The sequence below is a fragment of the Lissotriton helveticus genome, chromosome 3_2 (genome assembly GCF_964261635.1).
Source record: "Lissotriton helveticus chromosome 3_2, aLisHel1.1, whole genome shotgun sequence".
Classification (NCBI taxonomy): Eukaryota; Metazoa; Chordata; class Amphibia; order Caudata; family Salamandridae; genus Lissotriton; species Lissotriton helveticus.
In genome coordinates, this window is record NC_136062.1 from 156,663,390 (window position 1) to 156,688,103 (window position 24,714).

Genomic DNA, 24,714 nt, shown 5'->3' on the forward strand with positions numbered 1-24,714 from the left:
TCTATGGCTTCTCGGTCCTCTGCTGGACGTCTATTCGAGAGAGGAGCTGTTTCTTCCAGAGGTGCTGGAACCCTTCGCGTATGTGACGCGTGGATCCAATTGGGCAGGCCTCCCACCTTCACAGCTGTGTTCGTGATCAGGATGATCTGGAAGGGCCCACGCCAACGAATATCCAAGCAGCTTCTTCTCACATGTTTTTTCACCAGGACCCAGTCCCCAGGGTACAGGTCATGGCACGGGCCCTGGCACGCTGGAACCTCGGCAGCCTGCACCTGAAGGGACACAGAACGAATGGCGTCAGACAGCCCCTTGCAATAGTCCAGGATCATATCATCTGTGATATTTAACAGTGCAGTAGCCGGGACAGATGGCAGCCTCATTGCTCTCCCCATTAACACCTCATGTGGTGACAACCCTGTCCTTCTGTCTGGGGTACTACGAAGGCTCATGAGAACCAATGGCAGGGCGTCAGGCCAACTCAGGGTCGTTGAGGAACAAACTTTGGCTATTCTGGCCTTGATCGTGCCATTGATCTGCTCCACAATTCCTGAGGCTTCTGGTCGGTAACTGCAATGCAACTTCTGGTCAATATTTAGCGCTACACAAACCATCTTCACAAGCTCGCTGTTAAAATGTGTTCCCCTATCTGATTCCAAAAAGGCCGGCACCCCGAAGCGAGGAATGAGTTCCCTGAGCAGTAACTTGGCCACTGTGAGGGTGTCGCACCTACGTGTAGGGTATGCCTCAACCCATCTGGAGAACACACAAACAATCACCAGGACATAGCGGAGGCGGTTGCATCTTGGCATTTCAATGAAATCTATCTGCATTCTATTGAACGGGCCTCCAGACCTTCCTATGTGACTTAGTGCAACTGGTGTTCTTTTCCCTACGTTCAGCTGCTGGCAGGTCACACAACGCTGGCACACTGCTTCTGCTGCTATTCTAAACTTAGGATTGTACCAAGTTTGCCTAAACACTCTCAGCATAGCATCTCTCCCTAAGTGTACGGGACCATGTATGAGTCTAGCCATTGGACTCACCATCTCATTGGGCAACACTGCTCTGCCGTCTGCTGAGACCCAAAAATGGGTCTCACCCATTACACATCCTGCCTTTTCCCATGTTTCTTTTTCAGAATCAGGAGCATTTTCTTGCATGGTTGACAGTTCATCCCAAGTATCAACAGTTTCCAGTATCATGGCTAATTCAGTTCTTACATTTATTCCACCCACTTCCACCTCTGTGAAAGAGTAACCTTGTTCCGCGCAATACCGCGCAACTTCATCAGCATATCTATTGCCTTTCGAAACAAAGTCCTCATTTCTGGTATGTGCGGTGCACTTTACAACTGCGATACTTGCTGGGCATTGCAACGCCTCTAACAACAGGCGCACAAACTCTCCATTGCGAATGGGAGAGCCTGAAGAGGTCATGAACCCTCTTTGAGACCATAACTGCCCGTAATCATGAACTACCCCATAACCATATTGGCTGTCGGTGTATATGGTGACTCGAATTTGATTGCTTGCCAAGCAAGCACGTGTCAGGGCAATAATCTCGGCTACCTGAGCGGAGTGTACTCCTTCCAGGCACCCAGCTTCCACAACTCCAGTAATTGTACAAACAGCATAAGCTGCTCTCAACTGCCCAACTTCGTCTCTTACACATGAGCCATCGACAAAGAAAATTTCATCTGGGTCAGTCAGTGGCTCATCTACGATGTCGGGTCTGGGTTTGGTGCATAGTTCAGTCACATCGAGACAGTCATGGTCTGTCCATTCATCATCATCTTCGATATCATTTGGGAGTGGCATCAAGGTAGCAGGGTTCAAAACAGAGCATCTCTTGAGGGTCACATTCTCTGCAGCAAGAATAACTTGCTCATAGCGCGTGAGCCTGCTGTTGGTCAGATGCTGTGTTTTGGTCCTGGTCATCAATAGTTCAACAGAATGGGGCACGCACACCTCTAACGGGTGCCCCATGACAATATTTTCACATCTCTCAATGCTGACACCTGTTGCAGCAACGGATTTGAGACATCCGGGCAACGCTGCGGCTACCGGATCTAAAGTAGCCGAGAAATAAGCAACTGGTCTACGGGCATTCCCATGGATTTGGACTAACACAGACAACGCGCACCCTTCTCTCTCACAACAGTAAAGAAAAAATTGTTTATTGTAATCAGGCATTCCCAATGCCGGAGCACGACACAGGTCCTCTCGCAGCTGTAAGAACGCCATCAAACAGTCTTTGTCCCATGGTACCGGATCACTCACCTCTTTGTGCGTCAGTTTTTGCAAGGGCTTTGCTTTCAGTGAAAAGTTCACGATCCACTGTCGGCAATAACCCACCATCCCTAGGAACATCCTGACCTCTCTCTGTGTCTTAGGCGCATTCATTTTCATGATCGCCTCTATCCTGTCTGGTGACACCTTTCGTTTGCCTTTCTCTATTCTGTGTCCCAAGTACTGCACCTCTGTCAAGCAGTACTGCAATTTTCCCGGGGATACCTTGTGCCCATTGGCAGCTAGGTGATTTAACAAAGCAATGGAGTCCTCCCTGCAAGCTTCTTCTGTTTCTGACGCCACAAGGAGGTCGTCTATGTACTGGACCAGAACTGACTTCTGGGGCAGCACTAGACTTTCAAGATTTTTCTTCAAAAGCTGGTTAAAGATCGATGGGCTCTCGGTATACCCCTGAGGGATACGACACCATGTTAGGACGCGATTTTCCAGCTTAAATGCGAAAAGAAAATGGCTTTCTTCGTCCAGAGGGATCGAAAAGAAAGCCTGACAAAGATCGATCACAGTGAACCACTCGGCTTGGAATGGAATCTGAAACAGTATCACTGATGGATTCGGTACCACTGGACAACACGAAACGACTATGTTATTAATCTTTCGAAGGTCCTGCACTATCCGAAATTTCCCATTTGGTTTCTGGAGACCCATAATCGGGGAGTTGCATGGACTACCCACGATTTCTTTCAGTATTCCCTGTTTAATCATGGACTCGATCACGGGTTTTATGCCTGCAATCGTTTCTGGAGTCAATTTATATTGGGGTGTTCTTGGGAACTCAGCATGCGGTTTCACTACAATTTTCACTGGGTCCACCCCTTTGACCAATCCAATCTCTTCCCCTGTGAAATCCCATACTTCTGGTGCCACTGTCTCTCTCAAGTCCCAGGGGAGCTCATCTACTGTCAAAGTAGGGTACAGCTCCACGCATATTCTTGAGTTTGCAACTTTGAAATCTGCGTCATCATCATTGGTCAATACCTCCACTCCCTGAGGTGTACAGTATATAGTACAATTCAATTTACACAACAGGTCTCTTCCTAGCAGACACACAGGGCTTGAATCGCAAACCACAAACTGGTGCTCATCGCTGTACTTCCCTATTTTCACCTGTACCGGTTCTGTCAATTGGCTGGTTATTCTCCTGTTTGCGACCCCTACCACCTGTATGGTCTCTCCAGACATGGGCAGGTCTGGAACTGCAGCTGATCTGATCGTGGATCTAGTGGCTCCTGTGTCCACCAGAAATGTCGTAGGGCACCCTGCTACTTCTGCTTCAACATAGGGTCCCCTCTGGTCCACCTCCAAGGCTGCCCCGAGGGTGCAGTCTTCTCTTTCCACTCTCTGTCCGGTTAATGGGTCCACATAATAGCACTCTTCCCCTTCCACAAACAGGGGCATTTGTCTATAGGTCTTACCCATACTCCCTACTCGAGGAGGTTGCGGGAACTGGGCTCGGGGAGGAGCCCCCCCCCCTTTGAGCACCTTTCCTTGGTATGGCGTCACCCCTCTTGTAGGCGCTCTCTGGACCTCTTCCTCCTCTTCCTCTTGCTCTCCTATCTCTACATTGTAGGGGCACTCGCGTTTCCAATGCCCCACCTCGTTACACTGGTGGCACCTAGTCGTTTTCTTCAAGGCAGCTATATCTATTCTGGGTCTAAAGGTGGAACTCTCCTCATTGCCCTTGTTCTGACTGTACTGCTTCTTTCCTCCTGTACCTGTTCCTTGCTGCTGTTGCTGTTGTCCCCCCTTCCCTGCTGCCTGCATCTGTACCACCATCAACTTTTCTTTTAGTTTCTTAGCCTTGGAGTCTATCTCATCACAGCAGTACCTGGCATATCTCAGTATTTCGTCTAGGGGTTTTGTTTGCCAACAAATCGAGTGTTGCTGAATCATTAAACTAATATCCGGTCTCAATCCCAGGACGAACTTAGACACAAATTGCCCTATGTCTTTTGGATCCATTACATCCAAGCCGCTATACTGTTTAAACGCCTTCAGCAATCTCTCGTAATATTCGTGAACTGTCTCTTTGGGTTCCTGTCTTGTTCGGTCTATTCTGACCCAATCTATGTCTTGCATTGGCACTTTCTCTTTCAGCCAAGTCATCACTCTCTCGAATTTTGCCATCACAATCTCGGACGGCCCATTAGTCTTAGCATCTCTCTCCGGCTCCGTTGTGGGCCACTCAGCGCTAACCTTGCATGCGGTCCACAGATCGCCTGGTACTACAATGTCAAACAGCGTGTTCAGATCTATCCATAGGACCTTTGAGATTTTTACAAATCTCTCCACTTGCTTGTACCACTCCACTGGGTTTTCACGTAATTTGGGGAAAGAGGTGGTAAAAGCAGCTAAATCTCCCCTACTCCAAGGGACATGGACATAGTTCCCATTTGCAACTTCACGCAAAGGGTAAGCTTCTATTCCCTGCTGTCCTGGTGTCATACCAAGCGTGCTTCTCCTGCCGGTCCCTTTCTTGGACCACCTCTCTTCCCACTTATCTAGTGCCCTCCATGTCCTTATTCCAGCAATCAGTTCCCTTATGTGCGTTTTCAGCCCAATCGTTCTCCTCTCATCTAGGTCTCGATCTGTATAATGTAGCCTGTGGTTACCCTGTAATGCTTTGGTTCTTGACAAGTCCACCATATATTTGCCTGCTAGTTCGACTAACTTCTCATGGACTGCTCTCGCTTTTCGAGTAATGTCCTTTGCCATATACAGTATTTCATCCTGTTCATACATTTCCATCCTTTCTAAAGGCAGGGTACCATCTACCATGTCATCCAGGTCTGACCTTAAACTGGTGACATCGAGTCTCTTGGCTTTTATCTCAGCTCGCAATATGTCTTTCGAAGGGGGCTCACTGGTCTCCCTACCATCCCAACTTCGAGCTCTACGTTTGGGCTCGGGAGTTTTAATGGGTGGTCTCCCTTGCTCCCATCTCTCCAGGTCCCATGCTCGGCCATCCGATCTTGGAAGGTGATGGAACACGGGCCTGTTACCCCTATCCTTGCTCTGCCCACTCTCTTCTTCTTCTCTCCTATCACCGCACACCTCTCTATTATTTTCCCTCTGCTCTCTACTCTCTCTTTGCCTAGTATCGCTCAGTATCTGATACGATCCTTCCTGGTTCCCCATATTCCCTGGACTGCGCTCATTTCCGTCATCACAGGGACTATGATGCGACCTCTCACAACTCCCATTCAGTTCTCTGGTGCCAGGTACACAGTGTGGACACTTAAAGCTGTTTCTGTACTCTTGCGCTCTCCTCTCCCCTTCACTGAGTATTGGGCGCGCCACCCCTCCACTCCCAGGGCCCCCGTTTTCCAGGTCTGTTCTATCTCCCCTCCGGGCCCAATGGGTGACTCCCCTACTCTCTCTCTCTCTACAGTCCCACTCCGGGCTGCTCTCCCCAGCCCCGCAGTGAGTCCGAGCTCGGCTGTCCTGACTTTCCCTTTCAGCTTCCGCAGCATTGATGCTCTTTTGAGCCTTCACTGCCTCATCCCACTGCTTCATGTACTCATTTAGCTCTTGAAAGGATTTTCGTCCAGATCCCCTCAGATCCATTGGCCATCTAGGGCCCCCAGGATCTCCTCCTGGGTCTCCTCCTGTGTGCATCGGGGTGCTCCACTCTCTCGGTATCGGCATCTGACTTGGGGAATTGATCGTATCGTTCCTTCTTGCCTTCTCTGCTCTTTCTCTGTCCTTCCGTACCCGTTCTTCCCCTCTGGCTCTCTCTTGGTCATATATCGATATTATAGGACCTATGGTAACAGGTACCTGTAGTGCATCTGGTAATGGGTAGGATGTGGCGCTTTCCGTTTCCGGCGCTCTTTGTACCACAAACCTCCCGACTACCTGTTGCACCTGACTAGGCTGGGACAGCTCTTTCTTTGCCTCAGGATCCCACTCTGAACTGGGAAGCGGTCTATGCTCTCCTGCATTGCTCCCCTTTTCTCCTTCAGTATGCTCGACCTCTCCCCCTGCTCTATTATACGGGGGTGGCCTGTCTGTCAATAATCTGTTTATCAGGCTGTCCTCTGTTTCGCTCTCATCATCTTCTTCTAGGGGGCTTTTATTTACGGGCACCTCTAACACTGGGTACAGTTTATTTATTTCCATGTTATGCACTCTCCATCTTTTAGCATCCGCATCCCACCTGGCATCCTGCACTGCCCTTACCGATCGCTTCACCCTTTCTTGTCGTCTGTTCATATTCTTTTCATGCGCTGCCCTAATCCATGCATCAAGAGCTTCAAACTGGGTCGGTCTAGGCAAGGGTCTCAGTGAGGTCATGACTGATTTTAATCGATGTAACACCTCTAATCTGAACGTCCCGTACTTCGGGAACGTCAGTTCCTCATTTCCTTCAGTAATCTTACTCCACTCTGATATCCAAAGGATCGTATGCAGCCCAACATTCACTGCCATATAACGAGCTGGCGTACCCTCCGGCGGGGCTTCTTCCCCTTCATACGATCCCCGCTTCTCTTTTTTAAACACCGCTTTCAGCCATTTAAAACACTTCATAATTATGCGCACAATATCCAGCCTCGCTACTCTGTTTACTTCCTGATGACAATCCACCAATCCTGTCGCGGCTTTGCTAGGTTGGCCTATCGCAGCGCGGTCTTTCTCCGTTCGGCCAATCACGTCGCGACACTTTCTGACGTCACTTTTCTCCGCTTCGCAGCAGCACCCCTCCTTTCTCAACTCGTCTCCCGGTTATGCATGCGTCCCATTCATACACCGAAAAATGACTACTTCCGACCAAGCGGTCACTTCTCTCGACTGTACGTCCACAGTCTATCTGTAATTGTCAACAACTGACGAAATGTCTATCGTCTCTCTGATAGGTTGCTTACACACACAGTAACTTCCGACCAGCGTCCGTTACTCACGCACTCACTCTTACGGTCCCCCTATCTCGGTCTTTTCGGGTGATCAATGGTACCTCATGACCCCCTTCACACTAGTTGACAATTACTCTGGGTGTCCGATACACCCGAACCACTTAAGCTCTCCTTGAACTTAAGATTTCCACCGGTTGCGCGCGCTCACAACCTGTTCCACAGTCACTCTACAGACATTCAACTCCGCCAGACATTACAACATAGATACAATACAAAACACCGCAATCTAACACGCATAACCCTTTATACTCACTCTCGACCGATACTGCTGCTTTTTCTGTCTCACGTCATCCGGATCTTCTTCAGCGGGCTGTTCTTCCGATCATCGATCTCTAGGGGCCTTGGGGTAAGCTAACCTGGCCTAGGTCACCGTCCTCAAGAAGGCAACCATCCTCTATAGCTACCAACTGAAAGGGCGAGATTTTGATCGATACCTTATATCTATTGATCCAAACCTCGATCTGGTCGACTGAACCTTTGTTGCCTGTCTGTGAGGAAAGAAAGTGCACCTATTTCCAAATTAGTTCACCCAATAAAGGACTCTGCTCCCAAAGATCACAAACAACTTCTAGCTTTCAAAAGTTTATTGTAAAGATATGATAAGCTGCAAATACAGGCATCTCAGAATGAGATTCACGAGATACACAGGTCCAATTACATACATGTGCTCTCGGAAAGCCCTCAGACGAGCAACAGAAATCACTAACACAAGTTCTAAGAATAATAAAGCTATCAGCATAGACGCATATCTCTCCTTCATTTAGGTTGGAGGAAAACGCACAGGTTAGGCTGTCCCTACCCTGCTCTAGATGGTATCCCTACTTAACCAAGTCCCAACCTAACAAAGGTGTCAGCAGTGAATGACCCCCAAGGGAAGTCACCCACTCTAAGTCTCTTGGTGAAAACCTATAGTTCTCCAGTCATGACCCCTCTCTGCCTACCCATCCGCTCTCTAAAGGGTCCTCAGGTATCTGCTCTAACTCCACCCAGGGGTGCTGTCCCTAATACAAAACAGTCAACATCATTTGAGACGCCCCTTGCGAGACGCCCCTCACGTGGTGTAGCTTCTGGCTTTTTCCATGATGCCTTGTATTGGGCCTCATACGTTAGAGTTGACCTTGCTTCTCAGACTCTTCTCCGGCCCGCTGATACCCCTCAAACATTCCGGAACCCTCCTCCATGTCTAGGCCGTCTACTGAACAGACCTCTATTCATTCATTTATAATTGGATCCCCCCTCTTCCTTTGCAGACAGATATCTGCAGCCAAGAACCCAACTCTCATAGACTTCCAAAGAAAAGGCCTGCAACATTTCTCAGCCCAGACATATACGTGTAAATCAATGTTAAAACATTTCAGGCCTACAATATTTTTCATCAGGATTATAGCATTCAACTTCTTCATTAATTAAAGCATGTTAATATTCTTATTCTATTACTCAGTATACATCTCTATAAATCATGGCCCATTTAATGCAATGGCCAAAACATTAATACAATCTGTGTCGTGAAAAGAAACACCTTCCCTTTTAGCTCTGGCCCTAAGGCCTACCACATTCTGCGTTTAACCACATACCATCTTATGTTTAACAGCTACACGACATGGATTCAGAAATAATCACATCTACTAAAATCATATAATGTCACACATTTCTGTATTAGTTCCACTTCTACTTAAATCTCTACATTAGCTATACATTCAGAATATAATTGCAGATACTATTAGCACTCATGGCATTTCTCCTCATGATTTGTGCTTACTACAGGTAAGTGTGATGTACTCATACATTTAAGTCAGTTTGCGCTCTCTCAAAGGTGAGTGCCCTGCTCGTCTCAACCGTGGTGAGGCTGATAGAGACACTTACAGACGCACTACTGCTCCTCCTGGTGCTGACAAAAAGGCAGAAGCTGGTGCTGGAGCTGCTACAGAGGAATGCAGGAGATGTGATGATAAGGCTAACACAGGGGTTGCAGCAATCGTAATACATATACTCGGGGTTGCAGTAGACGTAATGATAAGGCAGGCACTCGGGGTTGCAGCAGGCGTAGCCACGCGGAGTTGCTGAAGACGTGATGATATTAAGGCAGATACTCGGGTTTGCTGCAGGTAGTGTAATCAAGCAAAGCCTACACTAACTTTTTCAGAGGCAATTACAGCGTGACTGGTGGCCGGGGAAGTCAGTATTATAATATGAATCTGGCCTTCAAGAAACACTCTTATACAGTTATGTATAAACTCGATCCTCAGCAGTGAGTGCCTATTAATTTACTAACTTTTCACAACATTTATTTAGTCTTCTTTCTTCCCTTTGCTATTTTTATTGCCATGCTGTGCTATAGAATGTAAGAAACGCACTTGGCTTCCCTTTTGCAATTAAAGCTCTAGTAAAGAGCAGCAGATCACACGAAGCCATACCTTTTCCTACTTTTTGCAGGTGTCTGTATCACATTCTCTACCAAGGCCTCTAATTTTTTGCAGGTGTCTGTATTATACCGTCTTAATATAGTGGGTAATCACACTGCCTAGAGGCTGTCTCGGGCTATCTCTGGTGGGACAGCAGGACCAGCTGTCCCAAACCCCATTGGACACTATTAAGGCCTAGTCAGAGCCATTGTGTTTCTTCGTCGCGCCATCCTGCATCAGTAAATGGTACAGCCAAACCAGGCATTGGTGGCAAACAGAGAGGAGGCAACCTGTCGACAGCCCCATGAACGTGTGAAGTACTTTGTACGCTGAATGGACGTTGCCATGCCTGGAACCAGGGCCGGCCCTGGGTGAGCAGGGCACATGCCCCAGGTGACAATTGTCTGGGGGGCTCATGGAATCTGAGTGCATTAGGGCTATAATATAATCGAAAGAATATCCCCCACACACCGATTTCCTAAACCACATTGGAATATTCACACATTCATCATAACTCATATACTCTTCTAGTCTCATATCACAACCCAAGTATTTGCAAAAATGTCTAATATTTAACATATTATCTCAATGCACAAAATAGTTAAAACTATTTAAAAATCCTACTATTATACTCAGGTATTTGTTTTCACTGTCCACGTTTTGGAGGATATGTGGGATATTCCTATGATTATATTATAGTGAACCCTTTCCCCTACATGTGTAGAGGTAGCTCTAGTACTTTGGAAATTGCATTAAGGCTATGCCACCAGCAGTGCCATTCTCATCTTGCTACTGTCCTTGTCCCTGCCTGTTCGTTTCTGTATGATTTACCAGTTTAAAGTGGTTTTAGTCTTTCATTATCAAACGGGCCAATGTTTTTAACACCCCTTTAGCCCCTTTCCTTGCCCTCTCTTCATTTTTTGACCACTGTTGCCACACATCCATAAAACCATCATCTGCTTGAGGCCGCTAGGCTATGGGTGATTTAGCTGTGCTGGCAGAGGTCCTGGGATTTTTGTGTTCGGGGCCAATCTCTGTTAATCCAGGTACTGACCAGGGAACACAAAAGGGACCCCCGGCTGCCACACCTAGCTCACTATCATCAGTAAGGGTGCCAAATTTATCTCCGCCCACGCCCAAGACCTTAGGAAAGGCCAGCTCTGCCTGGAACCATCAGCAACAATCCTTACTGGCCCATACACCTGCAGACAGCTGCAAACATGCCACACAGATCCTTCTCTTGCTTGCCCAAATGGGATGATGTCATGGGCTTTTGTCAGGGACTAGCTCACCTTCAACAGTATGGGGACCCCAGTGAGGAGGCACTGTGGGAAATCAGGACCCAGCTCGGTTGAGAGAAGCTTACACAGATCCAGTGATCCAACACAACCATTGGGTGTTTCCACAGCAAGAGGAACAATGGAAGAGCCAGTAACAACATTATTGGCGCATCATGGCTCAGAGGCAGGTGAAAGCAGACTGCTAGCAGCTAACGTTTATGAAGTCAGGACTTCCTTGAAGTCACTCATAAAGGCCAAAAACGTAGCTTCTAGCTAATATTTGCACTCCACATCTTTCTCATATGACACATGTTCTCTAGTAACATCTCAAGCGTTATGACTGACTTTCAACCAAAGCACCTTCATCCTGTCTAATTAGATGACAAAAGACAGTAATTTGTGGTTGAGACTGTTCTTTGGCGCCCTCACTGGTGTCAAGTGAATATCGTGGTCTGATTCTGCTGGAAGAGTTGGATTTGTGACAGTTTTTGTTAGCAAATGGAGTTTTGGTCTAAACAATTTTCATCATCTCGTCTTGCAAAGAATGTTGATCTCTTGAGTGAACGAAGAGCTCACATATGTGTCTGGATACCTGCCCGGATCTAACATCTGTAGAGTCAGCAGTACCAATCAAAGAGATCACTTCCCTTAACTAGCATTTGCAATGCAATCGGTCTTGCCTTTGGGACCATATATGTATTTAGCTACGCAGCACATTAGCATGGGTGCTGAAACATCTACTGTTCTTTAACATGGAGGGAAAGTAAGCACCAAACTGTGTGACACGCCAGGTGTGGGAACACAGTGAGAGAAATATTGCCTTTCAGTGGGAAATGGTATAGTCCAAAGCTCTATTTTTAATATAAAAACAGGGCCTTCAGTGGTCATATTACTGAAAATACAAGATTTGAAAAAAATATTGTCTATGGGTGCTCTTGGAAGACAATTTCTATGGAGGGGAATATAGAGAATGCTAAAGTGTTTCTGGTATTTTACTGACCCCTGCTGGTCGTTTTCTATCAAGAAAGTTAAATAGAAGCAGTTCCCAGAAAACTAAAAAAAATAACGTCCCTCAGCAGAAAGCAATTCTGGTATTTTACTGACCTCTACTGGTCGTTTTCTATCAAGACAGTTAAATAGAGGCAGTTGAACAAGCAGAAAGGAATTCTGGTATTTTACTGACCTCTACTGGTCGTTTTCTAGCACGACAGTAAATAGAGGCAAATGATTTACAAGGAGGCCTTGAACACAATACCGCCCATTGTTATTAGAGTGGGAATCTATTTGTGTGGTGCAACAATCATGGGAAAAAAAGACCTCCTAATTCCCAAAAGTGAATAAATTCACATAAACATTTGTATGAAGATGTTCAGCACACACTGTTTTTAGAACATGGATCCACTTATAACATCATTGTTCCGATCAGATAAAATCAAAGAATTTCGTGTAGACATATGTCAAATTTTTTAGATAATCCTTTATTTCTATTCTTCTTTTCTTTTTTCACGATGTATCCAACACGTTTCGTCCCTTGATGGGACTTCTTCAGGGCTCAGTCACGTGATATCTTATCTTCAGTATTCAACATCGTCAAATTCTCGTTCTGCTATCTTAAAAAGTGTATAATAAGTCCAATACATCCTGGTAGGTTTAGTTCCTTTTTTCCCCCTTTTTTTTCAAATTTTTCTGGGCTGTGTTTGCTCCCACATCTGAGGCCAGTTGTTGAACCTCTATCCGTCCTCCTCGAGTGATCTCTAAGATTCTTAAAAAAAAGGGAATAGAAGGAAATAACCCTACCTGGATATATTGGTCTAAATATACACCTTTTAAGATAACAGAACAAGACTTTGGCGATGTTGAATACTGAAGATACGATATCATGTGACTGAGCCCTGAAGAAGGCCCATGAAGAGACCAAACGCGTTGGCTAGATCGTGAAAGAAGAAATGAAAAATAGAAATAAAGGATTATCTAAAAAGTGGATCCATGCTCTAAAATTTGTTAAATAGAGGCAGTTGAACAGAAAAAAGTCCCCAAGCAGAAGCAAACCAGTCCTAGGGTTGATCTCCAGAGTCCACAAAGTACATACACTTATAAGTACATGCTAAAGTATATACAAGAGGTCTCAAATGCTCAACCTAAAAATGTAAAACAAATGGGATGGAATGCTACACGATAGAGAACAATGAGAAAGAGGGGAGTGCAAGGGAGAAAGCATTGCATCCACTTGGCATTCCTTCTTTGGTCCCACACTTGAACTCTCTTGGCTTCACCATAGACCAGTATATAAAGTTGAATGTTCTCATTGCCAAAGTAATCGGACCTGCCTTCTATCAACTATATCTCATCATAAAAATTAAGACAGTAATCCCCCAGTCAGACTTTAGAAACACATTATATTCAATTATTGACATTCACGTAGATGGAGGAAATTCAGTGCCTGCAAGCCCTCCCAAATCATTGACTGCTCTTCTCAAAGCTGTACCAACTGGCGCTGTCAGGCTAGCTAGAGACACCTAAATATAAGACCATATAACAACCATTCTGAAAGAACTCATGAATTACTCTAAGGCTATGGAGCTCTGTTCCTGACTACATCCGATGTAGGGTCTGATTTAGAACTTTGCAGACAGTTTACCTCCTATTTCGAGTCAGGTGGACTCTCGTGTTTCTGACAGCGGTGACATCAAAGGTTCTGCAATTGGGAAACCCTTCACTAGCAGTACTACAGAGTTGTAGCCTTCGGTGTAGCTACAACAGACCATATGCTCTATTAAGAGTTGAAGGGATAATGTACTTTATTCTGTTTGGGACCACCAGTAAAAAAAATGGCCTCCACATCCTGGGTGAAAACTACCGGTCAGGGTCAATTCTTTTTGTTAAAAAACAAACTTTGATTTTGAGACTTGATTTTAGGTAAACAAAAATGTTTGGTGAGCAGCTTCCTGAAACATGGTGGACGGTTATCAAACTTTCAGTGGCTTCAAAGGATCCCCCATGATGACAGCTCCTCTCAAAGCAAAAAGATGACTTCAGAACTGACATAGATCTCAAAATATGGCAGGCGGCATTAGTGAGAGAAGAAAGATTTCCTCCGCCGTGATGGACTGCAGGTTGCCTACCAAAATCTAAATTAGTCCCTTAATCTGGTTCGAGGGGCTGTCTGTAAAGAGCCGAAGAAGCGCCTTTACAAACTATAATTCACTAACAAATGACTACGTACCAAATCATTTTCAGTATAATTCTATGTTATTCTTCTATTATGTTTGATCTGGCGCATATAACCAGCCTCAGATACTCTAATACCATGTACTCACCTGGGCCCATAAACACACGCACACACCCACACAAGCCAGTAAATACCCGCTGGGGTCAATTTTTATAATTTCCTTTCTGAGATTAGTTTCTTGACATTCCTAACTAATCTTTCACTGATCAAAAAGTTCTTTCTTCTGGTCAATGGACCATTAATTAAACTAGTTGATGGTGAAATGACATAATAAATTAGTCTTTCTCTGTAATGAAATATTCACAGACTCAGGGAAAATTTTAAATTCTTTATCTAAATTGAATTCATGTGAGCCAAACTCAAAGCAGAGTACAGTGTCCGTCTCTCATAGAAGGAACATTCTAATTAGCAAAACCTTATAATGACGATACTCAGAAAAGAGAGGATAGAGAGAGAGCTGAAGAACTGAAATCTTCATTCTCAGGGAATACTTACTAATAAAAAAGAACTTGGCACAGAAGCTGAAAATATAAAAAGACATCTTTATTAAATTTAATTATTGAGGCCACGTCACACAGAAGCCGTAGCAACTGAATGAGGTAGTCTGAGGAATACAGAGAACAGAGGCCTTTTATATGCTAGGGTTACAAACTTCAGCATACAAGTAAGGGGCAGTCCTAGCTTTTGATTTTGGAAAAGGGGGGTGGTGATGGACAGAGTTTCTGAATGATGCAGAATACTCTTACCAAGTCAAGAGATCATGGTTTTAATCCATCACCGTTTTTTAGCTCAATGCACCATCCCAGCTCAGAACCTGGCTATATGCAAATTAGTCTGTTCCTGTCCCAGTGCATGATGGGAACAGGGCAAACCAAACTACCAAGCCAATTCTTATTCTGGGAAGGAAACAAGCTTCCGTGGACCGGTTTCTGGCATCACAGCCTTCTTCGGCCCGGCTTGCTTGAATCCTGATGGTGCAATGAGCAAGGGACTCACGTCTGAGCATACCCTCCCACACATAGTGTGGATAAAACCGATTTTGGAAAAGTGGGGTGGTGATGGACAGAGTTTCTGAATGATGCAGAATACTCTTACCAAGTCAAGAGATCATGGTTTTAATCCATCACCGTTTTTTAGCTCAATGCACCATCCCAGCTCAGAACCTGGCTATATGCAAATTAGTCTGTTCTTGTCCCAGTGCATGATGGGAACAGGGCAAACCAAACTACCAAGCCAATTCTTATACTGGGAAGGAAACAAGCTTCCGGGGACCGGTTTCTGGCATCACAGCCTTCTTCGGCCCGGCTTGCTTGAATCCTGATGGTGCAATGAGCAAGGGACTCACGTCTGAGCATACCCTCCCACACATAGTGTGGATAAAACCGATTTTGGAAAAGGGGGGTGGTGATGGACAGAGTTTCTGAATGATGCAGAATACTCTTACCAAGTCAAGAGATCATGGTTTTAATCCATCACAGTTTTTTAGCTCAATGCACCATCCCAGCTCAGAACCTGGCTATATGCAAATTAGTCTGTTCCTGTCCCAGTGCATGATGGGAACAGGGCAAACCAAACTACCAAGCCAATTCTTATACTGGGAAGGAAACAAGCTTCCGGGGACCGGTTTCTGGCATCACAGCCTTCTTCGGCCCGGCTTGCTTGAATCCTGATGGTGCAATGAGCAAGGGACTCACGTCTGAGCATACCCTCCCACACATAGTGTGGATAAAACCGATTTTGGAAAAGGGGGGTGGTGATGGACAGAGTTTCTGAATGATGCAGAATACTCTTACCAAGTCAAGAGATCATGGTTTTAATCCATCACCGTTTTTTAGCTCAATGCACCATCCCAGCTCAGAACCTGGCTATATGCAAATTAGTCTGTTCCTGTCCCAGTGCATGATGGGAACAGGGCAAACCAAACTACCAAGCCAATTCTTATACTGGAAAGGAAACAAGCTTCCGGGGACCGGTTTCTGGCATCACAGCCTTCTTCGGCCCGGCTTGCTTGAATCCTGATGGTGCAATGAGCAAGGGACTCACGTCTGAGCATACCCTCCCACACATAGTGTGGATAAAACCGATTTTGGAAAAGGGGGGTGGTGATGGACAGAGTTTCTGAATGATGCAGAATACTCTTACCAAGTCAAGAGATCATGGTTTTAATCCATCACCGTTTTTTAGCTCAATGCACCATCCCAGCTCAGAACCTGGCTATATGCAAATTAGTCTGTTCCTGTCCCAGTGCATGATGGGAACAGGGCAAACCAAACTACCAAGCCAATTCTTATACTGGGAAGGAAACAAGCTTCCGGGGACCGGTTTCTGGCATCACAGCCTTCTTCGGCCCAGCTTGCTTGAATCCTGATGGTGCAATGAGCAAGGGACTCACGTCTGAGCATACCCTCCCACACATAGTGTGGATAAAACCGATTTTGGAAAAGGGGGGTGGTGATGGACAGAGTTTCTGAATGATGCAGAATACTCTTACCAAGTCAAGAGATCATGGTTTTAATCCATCACCGTTTTTTAGCTCAATGCACCATCCCAGCTCAGAACCTGGCTATATGCAAATTAGTCTGTTCCTGTCCCAGTGCATGATGGGAACAGGGCAAACCAAACTACCAAGCCAATTCTTATACTGGGAAGGAAACAAGCTTCCGGGGACCGGTTTCTGGCATCACAGCCTTCTTCGGCCCGGCTTGCTTGAATCCTGATGGTGCAATGAGCAAGGGACTCACGTCTGAGCATACCCTCCCACACATAGTGTGGATAAAACCGATTTTGGAAAAGGGGGGTGGTGATGGACTGAGTTTTCCAAAATCGGTTTTATCCACACTATGTGTGGGAGGGTATGCTCAGACGTGAGTCCCTTGCTCATTGCACCATCAGGATTCAAGCAAGCCGGGCCGAAGAAGGCTGTGATACCAGAAACCGGTCCCCGGAAGCTTGTTTGCTTCCCAGTATAAGAATTGGCTTGGTAGTTTGGTTTGCCCTGTTCCCATCATGCACTGGGACAGGAACAGACTAATTTGCATATAGCCAGGTTCTGAGTTGGGATGGTGCATTGAGCTAAAAAACGGTGATGGATTAAAACCATGATCTCTTGACTTGGTAAGAGTATTCTGCATCATTCAGAAACTCTGTCCATCACCACCCCCCTTTTCCAAAATCGGTTTTATCCACACTATGTGTGGGAGGGTATGCTCAGACGTGAGTCCCTTGCTCATTGCACCATCAGGATTCAAGCAAGCCGGGCCGAAGAAGGCTGTGATGCCAGAAACCGGTCCCCGGAAGCTTGTTTCCTTCCCAGTATAAGAATTGGCTTGGTAGTTTGGTTTGCCCTGTTCCCATCATGCACTGGGACAGGAACAGACTAATTTGCATATAGCCAGGTTCTGAGTTGGGATGGTGCATTGAGCTAAAAAACGGTGATGGATTAAAACCATGATCTCTTGACTTGGTAAGAGTATTCTGCATCATTCAGAAACTCTGTCCATCACCACCCCCCTTTTCCAAAATCGGTTTTATCCACACTATGTGTGGGAGGGTATGCTCAGACGTGAGTCCCTTGCTCATTGCACCATCAGGATTCAAGCAAGCCGGGCCGAAGAAGGCTGTGATGCCAGAAACCGGTCCCCGGAAGCTTGTTTCCTTCCCAGTATAAGAATTGGCTTGGTAGTTTGGTTTGCCCTGTTCCCATCATGCACTGGGACAGGAACAGACTAATTTGCATATAGCCAGGTTCTGAGTTGGGATGGTGCATTGAGCTAAAAAACGGTGATGGATTAAAACCATGATCTCTTGACTTGGTAAGAGTATTCTGCATCATTCAGAAACTCTGTCCATCACCACCCCCCTTTTCCAAAAGCAGTCCTAGCTTTTGCAAGCATGCAAAAAAATGCCTAACATTCCTTCTTACACAAGCCGGTCAAACCCATAATAAAAGGACCACAACCCACATCATAAACAGACCATAAAAGAAGAAACAGAAAACAGATAAGAAGCAGTATAAGGGGTGTGTGTGTGCTTACCAAACTCTACAATGTCCTGTGCTTTGATCCTCAATCTTGATCAGCTAAAGGGCAGGAACTGGTTTAACAAGGTCAGCTTCAGGCAACAGGGTCAGTTCACTCAGGTCAAACAGGAGTCAGCATGAACTCGAGCTAAGGTCTACATTTCCTTAAAAGACTGGTTTCAGCCACAATCATGGCCTATGTGAGGGCAACCACAAAATGGCTGCCATACACAAAATGGAACCCACGGGTTCAGAATTCACAGAACCTCAGAGCAGCACAATTTTAAATCTACAGAAATTATAATTACCTAGGATGGTGTGAATACCTAACCCCTTTGCCAAAGAGTTGGAAAAGGGCTCCCCCATGAAAGGTCAGGAGACAACAGCTTCAGGTTTCAGGACAGGATTAGGTAACTTCTTCTAGCTTCGACGCATGCGTCACACCCCTCTCTGACACTATCTTCCTCCTCAAGATTCTTCCGCGATCTTCTAATTATTTGGCTAAGTTTAGTAATTCTGCAATTCGGTTCTTCTTCAGCATTCGCTCATCACTCCTACAGCATCCCGTGCTCTGCTGCATCTCCGTCTCAACGACGCTATCTAACTATCTAAACTACTTAAATTATACCTTCCTAATGCTATGTAGCACCCATTAATATTTCAATTTCACAAATACTCTGATTGGACCGGCAAAGGGTATGATCATCACAACATGCTAACATTTTCAATATAGTCTTTCAGTTAATTGTTTAATGATTCCGCCCCTAATTTTATTCATAAATCTTTATTCCCACCCGCATTCACATCTTTATCAAACACAAAGTATACACTTCATATAGTTTCTTCCTTTTCACAGGACATGGTGCTGGTTCCCAGGGTATGTTACTGTTTCGTCCTTGGATGGCTTTCAAGGATTACATCACGGCTTCTGGCTCACTTAGACTGCGCATGTGTAGAGATCAGGTGGAATATAGACTTTGGTTTCTTACAAAGGCCCGAATATGAACTAATAGAAAAGTCAAAAAGATGTATATTCATTTTCAAAACAAAATGATTTCACTGTATAACACCTATCTCTACACTAATCCCATTTACTTATAAATGTTCTTCCCCCATTAACAATTCATGAATAGCGTGGTTTAGTTTCAGCAAAGCAGTTGCTTAGCATGTGAGCTTTTAGCGGCCATTTTAGAAGCGTCTGCGCAGGTGCAAAAAAATTCCCTCCAAGCGACAGCTCGTCATACTGCGTTGATGCAGTTGACTCATGCACATTACAGTTTCCTGCATTTAGCAGCCATTTTAGATTTCACTCGAGTTACTTGTTAAAAAAACACATAAGCAAGCTTCTTCTCTTTCTAATAATTGGAATATAGTGCATATTAATTACACAATACATAGTTAATACGAAGTAATGAATTATTATGAGAGGATTGTTTTTAAGCAAGTCTCTTTTTCTACGAGTCCTTGCTCCATCAATCCCCTCCCTGATGGCATTTTGAGCCATCACAAAATCACCCATCACAAACCAGATGCCAACTTCAGCACATCTCAATTCCCTTTCCAATCTTTTCGTTTCTATTCTCATCTTTTTCTTTTAGGTTCTTCATCCTTTTGTATAATTCGCCTTTCATTTCTTCTAACTGTATCTCTTCATACTTTCTTTTCTTTCCCTTTTCATTTCTTTCATATCTTTTTTCTTTCTACAGCATTTACACCATAACATTATTGCTAAGACTATTAGGGTTATTCCAACTATAGGTAGTATTAGTTGGCCTATAAACCTTTTCGCTAAATTAGTAAACCAAGTCCCTATTGAGGAAATACTCTATGTTAGTTTCTCCCATACACTATCAACCTCCAGTGGTTTCAATTATTCGTCAATTTTCATAATATTTTTAATATATCCTCCAATTTCTATACTCTTGTCTGGTATATAAGTGCAACAATGTTGCTCTTTCAATATTTTACAGACTCCGCCCTCTTTTGCTAATAATATATCAAGTGCAAGTCGATTTTGTAAAACCATAGTCCTAATTGCAACCATTTTTGTATTGATCATTAAGAACCCTTCAGCAGTATCAGTCTTTAGACAATCGACTACTGTGGCCACTTGACAAATTCTATGTGAGTTCAGAATGACCCCACTGAAGGTATCAATGCACTAAATATATCACCTACTATTTCTGAAAAACGAACTCTCTTTCTACATGTTAGTTCTTTATAGTGTTTTCATTGTTTCCAGTGATTATTTTGACATGATAAACTTTAGGGAATACTATTCCAAAATAGCAACTCCCGTATCACTGTGCAGGCAGCTTATAATAAGCTTTATTCTCACACACATAGTAAATCCCAGGAGAGACTGGATCTTTTTCCCCTTTTAGTCCCCAACCTCCAATCATCAAAAAGTTATGTTCACACTCACTGGAACCAATAAATACATTATTATAGTCAGTCTTTAATCTATGGAGGCAGGTCTTCCCTTTCTTAACAAAATCTAGGAACATCACAGCATGAGTCTTGCCGGCTGTATAAATTCCCTCTTTCTCAGCCCATGGTGGAACATGGGGTTTCCTTTCCAAAGCTTTTCTTTGGAAGTCCTGTCTCCTTTCTTCAACTAAGTTCAAAAATACATTTTCTTCTTCCTGTAATGTGCATGTTAAATTATTCTTATGTGCCTCTGCTTTATCTATTGACTTCATAGTTAAGACAAATTCACCCATAAACCGTGCATCTTGACTACTAAGCACTGGATTCATACACTTTCGAATAAGAATCTCCTGAAATATCACATCTAAGTTTGAATAATAATTCTGTAACTTTCCTGTTCTATAAAATAAACTAGTTAGAATACTACATGGAATACCACATGTCAACGGTAAATGATGGAATGTAACGCCCTCTGCTACTGATGATGGTAGTTTCATACATATATAACAATCACTAATCTCCATAGTGTCTACATACCAAAATAATAAGTTTGTGAATACATTTAAAGTAGTGTTGTTATCTTTCACAGTGTGATGTAAATCGAATTAATCTGGTGCTTCTAATTCTACTCTATCTCCCTTTATGTTAGCTAACTTTCCATTAGTGTTTGTGTTATTTTTCATTTCTGTTAACATAAAGTTATGTATGGGCGCAAAATCCGCTCCGCTTGCGAAATGTACACATTTTCGGCAATTTCGCCATCCGCGAATCTCGCGAAATTGCCGAAAAATTCGCAAATTTGCTGGCGGGTTTATTTTTTTGGGCCCCAGGAAGCACAGTTAAGGCAGGTGCTCGAGTTGAAGCTAACTTTGTAACCATTTTAGAATGGCGCCGGCAAGCTGCCAGAGTGCTTGCTGGCGCCATTCTAAAATGGTTACAAAGTTAGCTTAAACTCGGGCACCTGCCTTAACTCTGTAAGTGCTTCCTGTGGGCCAAAAATTAAACCTCAACAGGAAGCACTTACATATATAAATAAAGCAGCTGCCCGAGTTGAAGCTCAAATTCAGTAACGTTTTAATCAGCCCAAAAGCATTAGTGAGCACAGTCGAGGCTGGGCAAGTGTGCTTTAACCCCATATCTGCTGTCAAAAATTAGCTGTAATACCCGAGGGAGGTCTTTTCATCCCTGAGTTTCTCGAGCGCAATCCCCGTTCCTGTGACCAGGAGGTTGCTTTCTCCTCACCTGCTGCCCTGCTCGCTCTCTGACCCTTTATACACAAAAGGGCATGTGAACACGCATAGAAGCCCCGCACCACACACTAGCGCTATCAAACGTCTTCCCGCCCTTTCTCAACTATGATGGACAGCTCACTCAAGGGACCTCGGCGTCTTTTGGCGCGGTGGCAAAGTTACAGGCACACATGGTCAGTGCAGACAATTCTTCTGGCCCTTTACGCAGCTGCAGTGTAGGAAAAGCACTATTCATTTACCCAACGAGGTAGCACTTACTGTTTAGCCAGTAGAAAGTACTCCCGTTGAGTAGATGGAAATTGCAAAAAAATCTGCGGTTTCGCAGGAAAATCCATGGACTTTTTGCGATTTCACGCAAATTCGCGGACCGCAGATCCGCAAAATTCACCCATACTTACATAAGGTTAAGAATTGCTATTGTTAAAAATAGCCAAACTATGACCACTAATAGAATACTACATATACAGATTCCACAGCAATTATTTACACAATTCCATTTTGGTCTTCCAGCAACCCTTTCCTCAGCCATTTTAATCTAAGAAGATTTCTCTTCTTTTCTTCACTTTGCTTTATGAATTTTATTTCTTTTGATACTTCAAGGGGATCTCACTTCTCCTTCGTCAATCTGTTCTGCAATTATTTCCTCGTCACTTTCTTCATTTAAATCTAGATTCTCGAGTTCTTCAAGAATCACATAGGTTAATTCAGGACCCTTGAACTTATTGTTCAAAATTCTCAGTCTTCGGCTTCTTCATCTGGTTTTGTCAGTCAACTGCACAGACCGACTAGTAACTTCATTCACTTGTTCAGGTTCCTCACTTATTGTCTTTAAGTGATATTTTAATCTTTTGACACCACCTGGCCAATTATCACCTTTACTGACCTTCTTGGCTTGCACTGCACTTTCACTTTTCTCGTCTCTTTCGAGAACTCTTTTGTTTTTGTTATGTTTTGGCACAATTTGATTTTCCTTGTCTTCAGAGTCCCTCTCTGTCTGTCCTTGTTCGGGTCTTGTTATTGTTGTTTCATCTGCCTGAACACTTTCTTCTTCTTCTATCTGATCCTGTTCAGGTCTTATTTTGATTTGTTCTTCTCCATCTTCCTGAACTTGATCTTCTTCTCCTAACTGGTCCTGCTCAGGTCTTACTGCACCTTGTTGTTCTGCAGCCTGAAAGTGTTCTTCTAGACCTGTCTGTCCCTGCTCAAGCTCATTTCTTTTATTGTTTGCCTGAGTATAGTTTTCTTTTCCTGTCTGATCCTGCTCAGGGTCTCGAGCAATTGTATTCACCTTTCCTGAGCATGCTCTTCTACACCTGTCTGGCCCTCTCTAATTTCCTGTCTTTCTAATCTGGTTCTACTCCTTGTTTTAATAAACACCTCAGGTATATCTACCACTGGTATCCAGTCTTCCTGACTTGTGCTCGGTTATTCTTTGTCAGGTTCTTCAGAATCTGTTACTCTAGCTTCTTCAGCTGCACAGCCTTCAGCGGCCTCAATTGCTTGTGTCAGTTGCGGTCCCTCTTCCTTAGGAGCTGGAACTCTTTTGGTATGACTGGCATGTATCCAGTTGGGCAACCCTGCACATTTCACTGCTGTTGTTGTAACAAGTACGACCTGTCACGGATCATCCCACCTGGGTGCTAGACACAAATCTCTGGTCTGATTCTTCACCACCACTCAGTCTCCAGGATTCAGATCATGTGCTTAATCCGGCTGCCTGGCAACTGCATCTTCTTCAACCTGGTGAGAGACAGAACACACTAGGTCAGCCAATCCATTACAATAGTCCAGTACCGGATCATCAGTTATATTCAACAGTTTATGTCCTGGTATAATTGCTTGTCTCATTGCTCTTCCCATGAGGATCTCATGGGGGCTCAGTCCTCTGTTTCTGTCAGGAATGCTTCTGAGTACAATCAGAACAAGAGGTAATGCACACACTTTTGCCAGTCCTGACTTGATTGTGCTATTCATTTGTTCCACGACTCCAGAAGCCTCTGGGCGGTTCAATTTCAAATGCTTCACAGATTAGGCAAATTATGTCATTATTAAAGTGAGATCCTCTATCTGATTCCAAAGTTACTGGGGAACCAAACCGCAGAATTAGTTCTCTCAACAATAATCTGGCTACTGTTATGCTGTCATTTCTCCTAGTAGGATATGCCTCCACCCACAGTAAAAACAAACATACTATGACAAGGACGTACTTCAATCCCCTACATGGTGGCAATTGTATGAAATCTAACTGCAACTTTACAAATGGTCCTTCTGCCTTTCCAATTTTTCCCCAACTGACCACTTTTTTCCTGCGTGGTTTTATTTGTTGACAAGTTAAACATCGCTGGCACAGACTCTCTGCGACTGCCTTAAATCTTGGATTGTACCAATCTTGTCTGAAAACTCTGATCATGGCATCCCTGCCTACATGTGTGTCTCCATGATACATTCTGGCCATTTGTGAAAGCAAACAGTCTGGCATGACGGGTCTGCCATCTTGATAAATCCACATGTCATCTTCCCTCCTCCTTTTACATCCTGTCTTTATCCAACCTTCCTTTTCACTCACTTCCACCTCATCCTGTAGTTGTCTCACCTCATCCCATGTTTCTAGTACTGAGAATAGCATAAGTTGGCAGCTGATTCCACTTGTTTAAATGTTCTTGTTTATTGCCATTTCATTTCTTGCACAGTATTGAGCAACTTGGTCAGCGTATCGATTACCAGCTACCACATAGTCCTTTCCTGACTGGTGAGCAGCACACTGGACCACTGCTAATACTTTTGGCAATTGTTTTGCTTCCAACAATTCTTTTACTAATTTCCCATTCTTTAGAGGGGACCCTGAAGAAGTCATGAAATCTCTTTGCATCCAAAGTTGGCCAAATT

At 44.4% G+C, this 24,714-nt stretch overlaps 1 pseudogene across 1 annotated transcript in view; it reads left to right on the forward strand.

Annotated features, from left to right (window-relative positions):
- Positions 1-24,714, forward strand: part of LOC144826141 (small ribosomal subunit protein eS10 pseudogene) — a 79,766-nt pseudogene that overhangs the window by 4,413 nt on the left and 50,639 nt on the right. Inside the window, exon 2 of the transcript XR_013609693.1 lies at positions 9,033-9,196. The product of XR_013609693.1 is annotated as a small ribosomal subunit protein eS10 pseudogene (transcript). The remainder of the gene's footprint in view (positions 1-9,032; positions 9,197-24,714) is intronic.